A 9,916-nucleotide genomic window follows, 5' to 3' on the forward strand; every position below is an offset into this window, starting at 1 on the left:
ATCTTTCATTGTATAAGTCTAAATTATTAACCAAACAAAATATATGCCACCGGCCGGGGCATTACATTAGACTGGTAAAACTAAATCAATGTGAATATTGTATCACCTCGAAGTTAATTGGTTATACAAAAGAATTTTATTCTCATTACTTTCATTTTTTATTTTATGTGGTCCTTGTTTTATGTGGTCCTTGGTTTTAGTAATAATCAGTGTATTGTATATTATCAAATACTCTGTCTTGAAACAAGGATAGCAAAAAATTTTTTATTTGTGGTCTATTAATAAAATTATAAAAACCCATCTAGCGCTGGTTTATTGTGGATTTTTACTTAAAATCCTTTACACAGTTTATTAAAGGCTACTTTACACACTGCGATATCGGTCCCGATATCGCTAGTGTGGATACCCGCCCCCATCTGTTGCGCGACACGGGCAAATCGCTGCCCATGCTGCACAACACCGACCAGACCCGTCACACATACTTACCTGCCCGGCGACGTCGCTGTGACCGACGAACCGCCTCCTTTCTAAGGGGGCGGTCCGTGCGGCGTCACAGCGACGTCACTGAGCGACCGCCCAATAGCAGCGGAGGGGCGGAGATGAGTGGCCGGAACATCCCGCCCACCTCCTTCCTTCCTCATAGCGGCTGGGAGGCAGGTAAGGAGAGGTTCCTCGTTTCTGCGGTGTCACACGGAGCGATGTGTGCTGCCGCAGGAGCGACGAACTACATCGTTACTGCTGCAGTAACGATAATCGAGAATGGAGACCCATGTCACCGATGAGCGATTTTGCACGTTTTTGCAGCGATGCAAAATCGCTCATCGGTGTCACACGCAGCAACATCGCTAATGCGGCCGGATGTGCGTCACAAATTCCGTGACCCCAACGACTCCGCATTAGCGATGTCGCAGCGTGTAAAGCCCCCTTTAGTGGGAGTGGTGTACAGGGTCTTAGCAGTAAAGAGTATTCCATATTTCTGCCAGATACCCACAGAGATATTGAAATCTGAAAAAAGAGACTTCTGCTCATTGAAGGTAAGAACTGCTCACATAGCGTTCAAATCCACAGCAAACGAGTGCTCTAGCACTGGCATCTCAGCAGGGATATTCCCCTACTACACATGTGTGTCTGGGTCGCTGTGACAGTTTACAGGACATAACTCAGGGCACCTAGACAGAAGGCAGAGGGACTACTTTCTATTTCTGGTGTAGAGCTTAGTACAATATATATATATATACTATTACATGTGACACATGTACCTTGTATTACCATTATTCGCTGTATATGAACCCCTTTTCTCCGGGCATTATTTGTCTATAGCATTTTTCACGAACCTGAGGCAACTGAGAACCCTTCAGTGAAGGAATTCCACTAACCCTCACAATACCAACCAGGGGCCTCCCTGCAGTAACTCAGGTAGTTGTACCCATTCTCTTTCCGCATTCTATGTGTTCTTCTTCTTTCTTCTTTTTTTTCTTTTTTCTTCTTTTTATTTCTATCATGTAGTTCAGGGGTTTATAGATATATGTCCTGCATCTCATATTTCCTTTAGTGGTGCTTCTTACCCATTCTCATATCATTTACCCTAGTATTTCATGATCCTGAGGCGACTGAGAACCCTTTAATAAAGGAATCCTTTTTCACTTGAATTGTCAAGTGATACTTACCAGTGACTATCACGTAATGTTACAGGTAGTTGCATTTTCTTCCTCTTCTTTCTCTCCTTTCTTCTTTGTCACACGGTCCATTGTGTTATAGCCCACGTGTCATGATAACACTTGTACCATCTTTTCATTTAGATTCCACCTACAATTATTTACCGATTCCAGTTCTGAAATAGGCTTTCATGATCTACTCACTAGAATTCTCAAGTGCATAAGGTACTGAGACATATACATGTTCACACCATTATAAAGAACAAAGTATAAACATTGAGGTTTTTCTCACACCCATGTTCCTGTGTTCTTTGATATGATATGTGTTCATTTCCTTCACTATATAGGATTGCAAGTTTTCCATTTGTACCTTAATGGCAATGACGCTATACAATTGAACACATATCATCCTGTTATCCATATAGGTGTGTATTTACCTGTTTGACTATTTTTGGTTGTTTGATCCAGAATGTTTCTCCAGATAGGTCATGTGGAAATTTTCTTTCCTCAGTACAAATGTTTTCACTATGGCTTTGGAAAAATTTTTTGTATGTGCATCATGGTCATTTGACCCATTGTACTCTCAAGTAGCAATATATTGTACTGTTATGTTGTACTATGTACTAATTACGTGTTTATATGGTTTTGTAACCCTTTATGATCTTAGATAACTTTATCCTTGATAAAGACCTAAAAACAAGGTCGAAACGTTGGATGAATTATCCTTTTGCACAAATAAAGAATTTTCAGCATTCCAAGAGTTCTTTTCTTACGTTATTGATCACTATAGTGTGCCAGAGCTATTTCTATTGAATTGACTCTTATTTTTTCTGAGCACCTGCTATATACACAGTGACCCAGACATATTCAAGTTTCATTCAGAAGGCAGAGGGAAGCCTTAGCAGCTGAGCCTATATCTTGGCTTGTGAGCATTAGAACAGGCCGGCGATTACAGGGTAACATGAAAAATGTCCAGCTTGCATTATGACTAGAACATGACAATATCCTTTTAAGTACTAACCTATGATGCGTTCCTAAGCAGTTGATGTTATATGTTCTACATTTCATTTTCTGCATACTTTACAAGTAGTAGAATTTGCTTTGATATAGGCAACTGGATTTTCACAATGAAAAGGCAAAGGATAACGCCCGAAAAAGACGCCATACATTATGTCAGTGCCATCACTGACAAACCTGGATTGACCATGAAATACATCAATCCCCTTAAAGGTGAGTTAAAACAAGTTTTAACTAAATTGCCTTAATATTGTCATGCATTAGAATGACTGTCTTAGGTAATGATAAATATTTTCTACAGGAAGAGGAGTGTTTGCTGAAACTGAAATCGAAAAAGGGAGTTTTGTTGCAGAATATCGAGGCGAGCTCACGTATGCACTTACGATGGTAGACAACTACTCGAGATTTATGGTTGTGGTACAAGTCAAAGATCTAATGGCCCATACTGCAGCGAAGGTCTTCCAAGCACACTTATGCAGACCTCATGGCTACTCAGAGAGAGTCCTCACAGATCAAGGCACAGCCTTTGAAGCGGAAATCTTCAAGGACTTCTGCAGCTTTTACCGATGCAGGAAGATGCGCACTACACCCTACCATGCTCAAACCAATGGTTATCAACCTGCTCAGGACTTTACCCCATATTCCAGATGTGGCCTTACAAGTGATTTATAGAGGGGTAACAATACGTTGGGATCACCGGATCTAATCTCCCTTTTTATACACCCTAAAATCTTGTTTGCTTTAGAATAAACAATAACATCATAAAGGTATAGCAGTACCGTTTCAAAGTTTCGGTGTCCCAAGCAGCATTCCATCAGCCTCTGGAAGGTTCCTGGCAAATTGCACAGCTCGAAGGGCATGCTTTTGAACTCGCAGAGACCCATCGGGGTGGCAAAGGCGGTCTTCTCCCGGTCTGCCTCAGCAACGGACACTTGCCAATAGCGACTAGTGAGATCAAGGGTAGAAAAATAATTTGCAGTTCTCAATGCAGCTAGCTATTCCTCAATACAGGGGAGTGGTGCTGTCCTTCTTCTTTAACAGGACCAACGGAGCTGCCCAGAGGCTACAACTGTCACGGATAACCCCAGCCTCCTTCATGTTGCTCAACATGTCCTTGGTACACTGGTAATGTGCAGGTAGTTTTGGCTTATATCTCTCTTTGATGGGTGGGTGTGCACTTGTGGGGATGTAGTGTTTGACCCCTTTTATTCTTCAAAAGTCTAGCGGATGTTTGCTGAAGACTTGCTCGTATTCTTGCACTAGCCTGTAGACCCCCTTCTTGTGATGTGAAGGTGTGGAGTCAGTGCCTACGTGTAATTCCTTACACCACTCCTCTGGCTGACTTGGTGAGCTGTCACTGAATGGGTGGGCTGAAGCAATGGTGGATGCTGCTGTTTGGATAGCATGTGTATCTACTGAGAACAGCTTATCAATGGTGGCAAATCGGAGCAGCTTAATCTCTTGCTCTCCGCAGTTCAACACTCTCATGGGCACTCTTCCCTTCCATATTAATGAATAAAACTATGATGTAAATAGCATATAGATACCCCACAAATGCAGATAAAAGTAGGTTATGGGAAAAGGGGGAAGAGAGAAACAGGAAAATAGTGGAATAAAGTATACCTTCCAGGTGGGAGATGAAATGGCAGCACAGCCAGTGGAGGTGAAGCAAGGGGAGCCTGCAACTAAAGAGTTGAGAGCGTTATCACATGGTGACTGAGCCTGATTGTAACGGGAGCATAGAGGTGCCGATCCTGTCTTACCTGCGTTGGTGTAGAAGTGGGTGTCCTGTGGTGGAGTCAGCTATGTGCAGTGGTGGCCGTGGGTTCTTTTATGTGCGACCGTAGTAATAGCTGCGCCCACTTCCTGTATGGGAGTGGAATGCAGTGAGGCTAATGGAACGCACGCCTGCGCATTTGTGTTTAACGTCGCGCATGTGCAGAACGGAGAAAAGGCTGCGCTCACTTCCTAATGAAAGGGAGTGAGACGCATCTGGGAAGGGAAGGGAAAAGATTAGGGTTTGGGGATGATGAAAGGGCTTTCTACGGGCAAGGATGGCAAAGGGTGGCAGTGACGGAAAGTCAGGCAGCCTGTCCTGTCCTGTCCTGTCCGTCCGTCTTTTTGTATCATGAATTGGAAAGACTGCAAGGGGGAGGGGAGGTGCTTGTGTCCAAAAGGAGGAGTTATTCAGATTCATTGCAGTGGGCGGCGGCTGCAAAAAGCACCATTCTTCTTGTTTTTGCTCTGCAAAACAGCCTTTTCAAGGGTTGGCTTGGGTGACAAAATGTCTTCTGTAGGCGTGGGTTTGTCTCCCTCTCCCTAATATGTGTCCGGTATAGGCCAGGGTGCCACTCAAGGCCGTAACCAATTCGGGTTATAGCTTCTCGGCCTTTTGGCTAAGATCAAGTGTAGTTTCGGAGGACGCTACCTTGGTCGGTACTGGAAGGTGCCTGGGATTGCACGTCTGCCGGCCTTGAGGAAGTGTGTGCGCCTTCTGGTGACACATAGCCCTCTTGTGCCTGGACGGTTCCCAGGCAACGGGAGGCGATCACCTTTGTTATTTTGAAGTCCTACTGATAAACAGAAAAAAAAAAAAATTAAATCTGTTCTTATCAGTTTAATATCTGATACGTCCCCTCTCTGGGGACCATATATTAAATGGATTTTTAGAACAAGGAGATGGAAAAAATCTTGCTCTGTCCACTCCACGCATTGACCTGGTATTGCAGTACCTCCAGGACCGGTGCACCCCTTCTTAACCCAGTTTCCAAAAGCAGAACTCAATTCACCTGATTCAAATGAGCCCCATTAGTGAATTGAAAGAAAGCAAAAACTTTATATGCACCTCAATTTGGCCAATTCACTTTTCACACTTTCACCCTTTTTTTTATCTTTCACACCTTTTACTTGCTTTATTGATGCAAAAAGCTGTGCCAAATAGCAAACTCATCTCCACTCAACTTGACCAACTCTGCTATGTCCCGTGCAGTATCTTATTCTCAGTCTTATCTAGATCATTTGCAATTGAATAGAATAGATCCCTTTTGGCTGCTTATGACTGTGTAAAATATGTAGTTTTACTGGGCTGGGATGAGAGAATCCATTGAAGCATGGTGTAGGGATTGTGGTTCCTGTGTGCTAAGAAGAGAGGCTGGCACCAGCCAGAAAGCCCCATTGCAGCCAATAATCACTTAATAACTTTTTCAACTTGTCATCATATGGGAGGCCTTCCATTCCTTGTAGTAGTCTAGTTGCCCACCTTTGAACTGACTCTAACTTCTGAATGTCCTTTTTAAAATGTGGAGCCCAAAACTGGTTCCCATATTCCAGATGTAGCCTTACAAGTGATTTATAGAGGTGTAACAATACGTTGGGATCACGGGATCTAATCTCCCTTTTTATACACCCTAAAATCTTGTCCCAAGCAGCATTCCATCAGCCTCTGGAAGGTTCCTGGCGCATTGCACAGCTCGAAGGGCATGCTTTTGAACTCGCAGAGACCCATAGGGGTCTGCCTCAGCAACGGACACTTGCCAATAGTGACTAGTGAGATCAAGGGTAGAAAAATAATTTGCAGTTCTCAATGCAGCTAGCGATTCCTCAATACGGGGAGTGGTGCCGTCCTTCTTTTTTAACAGGATCAACAGAGCTGCCCAAAGGCTACAACTGTCACGGATAACCCCAGCCGCCTTCATGTTGCTCAACATGTCCTTGGTACACTGGCAATGTGAAGGTGGTATTGGCTTATAGCTCTCTTTGATGGGTGGGTGTGCACCTGTGGGGATGTGGTGTTGGACCCCTTTTATTCCCCCAAAATCTAGCGGGCTTCCCACCGGTAACCCGCTCCCCAGCTTGGATGGATGCTGAGGGAGCCCCTTTTGCCCGCAGGCTCTGGCCCTGGGAACTGTAGCCTTGGCGGTGACTGTGCTTCCCTCTACGGTGTGAGCTGTTGCCTTCAATCGGGTCTTGACTGCTGGGAAACCCTGGAGGTTCCTGTCGCTAACGGATTTGACCGGTTTTACGGCGACTCCTAGCCTGGTCGGGGTCCGTAGGCCCTGCCGGATGGTGCTGGCTTCTCTTCACTCCCCGATCTGGTACCGGCGGGCCACTGCCCATCCCCGGTCCGTACGGTTCACTCCAATCAGCCTCTCCTGCAGAAGGTCACCACCGTCTGCCAACCTTGCTGAGTGCCCGGGCCACACACCCGGACACGGTCAGTCTCCTCTCCTCTTCACTTCTCTAACTCCAAAACTGATCTCTAATCTGACTCCTTTTCCCGCCTCCAGGACTGTGAACTCCTCGGTGGGTGGGATCAACCGCCTGGCCCACCCCCTGGTGTGGACATCAGCCCCTGGAGGAAGGCAACTAGGATTTGTGTTTAGCTTCGGTGTGCCTAGCCGGAGTGTAGAGTGTGTTGGTGTAGTACCTGTGATGACCTGGCTTGTCCAGGGCGCCACATTCCCCTATAGTAAAATGCAGACCGTCCGCGGGCTGCCCGTCCATCACCGGTTTTATTTTCACAACTGAAAAAGAATAAAACGGTAAAACATGTAAAAGCATCATAAACATTTTACAACGGTACAGCTTCCGCTCTTCTCCCACCCAAACAACCTGGCCCTGATGCTGCCCCTAAGAAGCGGGCAGCACCCCTTGACCCCAGTCCAGCACCAAGTTGCCCGAGCGGGTTCTGTCTCTTTCAGGGGGCCCACGTCCAAGGGGACCCCTGAACCCCCGGAGGATCGCCACCGGTTACGGTAGTGGCGGGCCTAGGCCATCCCTTTCCTCCAGGCCCATCCTCCCAAATCAGCCTCTCCGGAGGCGGTAACGGTGTCAAGCCAACAAACATTTTTATTTACATTGCACTAAGTTTGTGGTTGCCCTGCAAGTTCTCGGGCTTGTCCGTAAGCAGTTCCTTACGCAATGGTTGCACAGTCCCTACGGGGACAACAGTTGCCGGCAACGGCCGGTTTAATCACGGTTCAATCAGGTAAACTTCTTTGGTTGATCATCTTTACTTATCATTTAAAACTTTCAAACTGGTACACTCAACACATAAAGCCCCCCCCTTTTAAAGAGTAGTTTCCCTGTACCTAAGTGGGGGTCTACCTAGGTTGGGGCGAGTGGACCTTCGGGGTCCGGTGTCAGTGGTGACAGGCAGTGGGGCAGAGGGAACAGTCAGTTCCTCCTCCCTGCTATCATGTGGGGCAGGCGGAGGCGTAGGGGAGCTGGGTACAGGTACATCCCTGGGCACTGGCTCGCGGTTAACCGTTTCCATCATTTCTTCATCCACGGGTTGTGGGAACAGTATCACTGGAAGGATCACCGCACCGTTCTGTGTAGGCCAGTCTGCTGGAAAATCACCCATCATGGTGTGGATTACCTCTTTTTCCTTCTCCACTGGACTGGGAACTGGAGCCTCATCCGCTACTCTCAATGCTGGTGGGCACTTCTTCAGGTGGTCTCGGGAAACCGTGGCCAAAGTCCCCCCCTGGTCACGGCTGATCTGGTAGGCCTTCCCATTCTCCCATCCTGTGGGCTGGACTACATACGGGGTTTTTTCCCATTGATCATCCAGCTTGTGGGCCCTTCTTTTCCGCTTCAGCACTACATCCCCAGGTTGGAAGGAACCGGCAGGCGCCTTCTTGTTGAAGCACTGCTCCTGTTGTCCCCGACTCCGGCACAAGTTCTTTTCAACATACTCCTGGACCTGTCGGTACTGTGTCCTCCGCCGAGTGTCCCATTCAGCTGTCGACAGGAGTGCTTCTGAAGCTTCCAAGCCCATTTCCAGATCCACTGGTAGCCGGCCGGGACGAGCTCTCATCAGGTATGCTGGAGTGCATTTCGTAGAGCTGGAAGGGATGTTGTTGTACATATCGACCAGGTCAGGTAGCTTCTCCAGCCACAGGTTCCGCTCTTCCAGTGGTAACGTCTTGAGGAGGCCCAGGACCAAGTGGTTCATCTTTTCACAAATGCCATTGGTTTGGGCGTGGTAAGGCGTGGTCCGGATTTTCTTGCAGCCGTACAACTGGCAGAATTCCTGGAATACCTCTGCTTCAAAGGCCGGACCCTGGTCGGTAAGCACCCTCTCCGGGTACCAATGCGGTCAACAGAAATAAGCCTGGAAAGCCTTAGCAGCGGTGCGGCCGGTTAAGTCCTTAACTGGGACAACCACCAGGAACCTCGAGTAGTGGTCTACGATGGTCAGAGCGTAGGTGTACCCACTTCGGCTGGGGGTGAGCTTTACATGGTCAAGGGCAACCAGCTCCAGCGGTTGGTGTGTAATGATCGGGTGTAGGGGTGCCTTCTGGCTGGCCTCGTCCTTCCTTCTCAATGCGCAAGGGCCACATTCTCGGCACCAGGCCTCCACAGATTCCCACATTCCACTCCAATAGAACCGCTCTCTTAACAACATCTCTAGCTTCTTCCACCCGAAGTGCACTGCACCATCATGGTATGCTTGCAGGACGGTGGGCACGTTAGCCTGGGGAATCACCAGCTGGCGGATCTTCTCGTGAGTCTTTGGATTAATCAGCTCGCGATACAACTTCCCCTGGTGTAGGTATAGCCGGGTCCGTTCTTGCCACAGACGTTGGGCTTCGGCAGGGGCAGCAGGGTCTATCCCAGCAGAACCCTGTTCCACTAGAGTCTTGACCAGGCGGACAGCAGGTGCCTGGTCCTGAGCTTCCTGCCAGTCCTGTCGGGGCAGCGGATCCAGGTTCACCCGTTGTTGGTAGACGTGCACCTTCTCAGTGAATGGCCGGTGAAATGCAGGCAACTCGATCTCTTCGAGGTCATCATCCTCTGGCCCCTCTTCCGACAGGTGGGGCATCCGGGAGAGTGCATTGGCATTGACGTTGGTACGGCCGGCCCGGTACTTGATGGTGAAATCGTAGTTGGCTAACCTGGTCACCCACCGCTGCTCCAACGCGCCCAGCTTGGCCGTATCTAGATGGGTCAGCAGGTTATTGTCTGTGTACGCGGTGAACTTGGCTGCTGCCAGGTAATGGCGGAACCGCTCGGTGATAGCCCACACCAGTGCCAAGAGCTCAAGCTTGAAGGAGATGTAGTTCTCAGGGTTCCTCTCAGTCGGTCGGAGTTTTCGGCTAGCATAAGCTATTACCTTTTCCCTTCTGTCTTGGACCTGGGATAGAACAGCCCCCAAGCCCACATTGCTGGCGTCGGTGTAGAGGATGAATGGGCGGCTGTAGTCAGGGTACGCTAGGATTTCCTCTCCGGTCAGGGCT

The 9,916-nt window shown here is 48.0% G+C and overlaps 1 pseudogene; it reads left to right on the forward strand.

The window, feature by feature from the left end:
- Positions 1-5,219: 5,219 nt before the first annotated feature.
- On the forward strand, positions 5,220-5,426 carry LOC142269321 (U2 spliceosomal RNA; annotated as a pseudogene).
- The last annotated feature ends 4,490 nt before the right edge of the window (positions 5,427-9,916 follow it).

Source organism: Anomaloglossus baeobatrachus, unplaced genomic scaffold, assembly GCF_048569485.1.
Source record: "Anomaloglossus baeobatrachus isolate aAnoBae1 unplaced genomic scaffold, aAnoBae1.hap1 Scaffold_319, whole genome shotgun sequence".
Lineage (NCBI taxonomy): Eukaryota > Metazoa > Chordata > Amphibia > Anura > Aromobatidae > Anomaloglossus > Anomaloglossus baeobatrachus.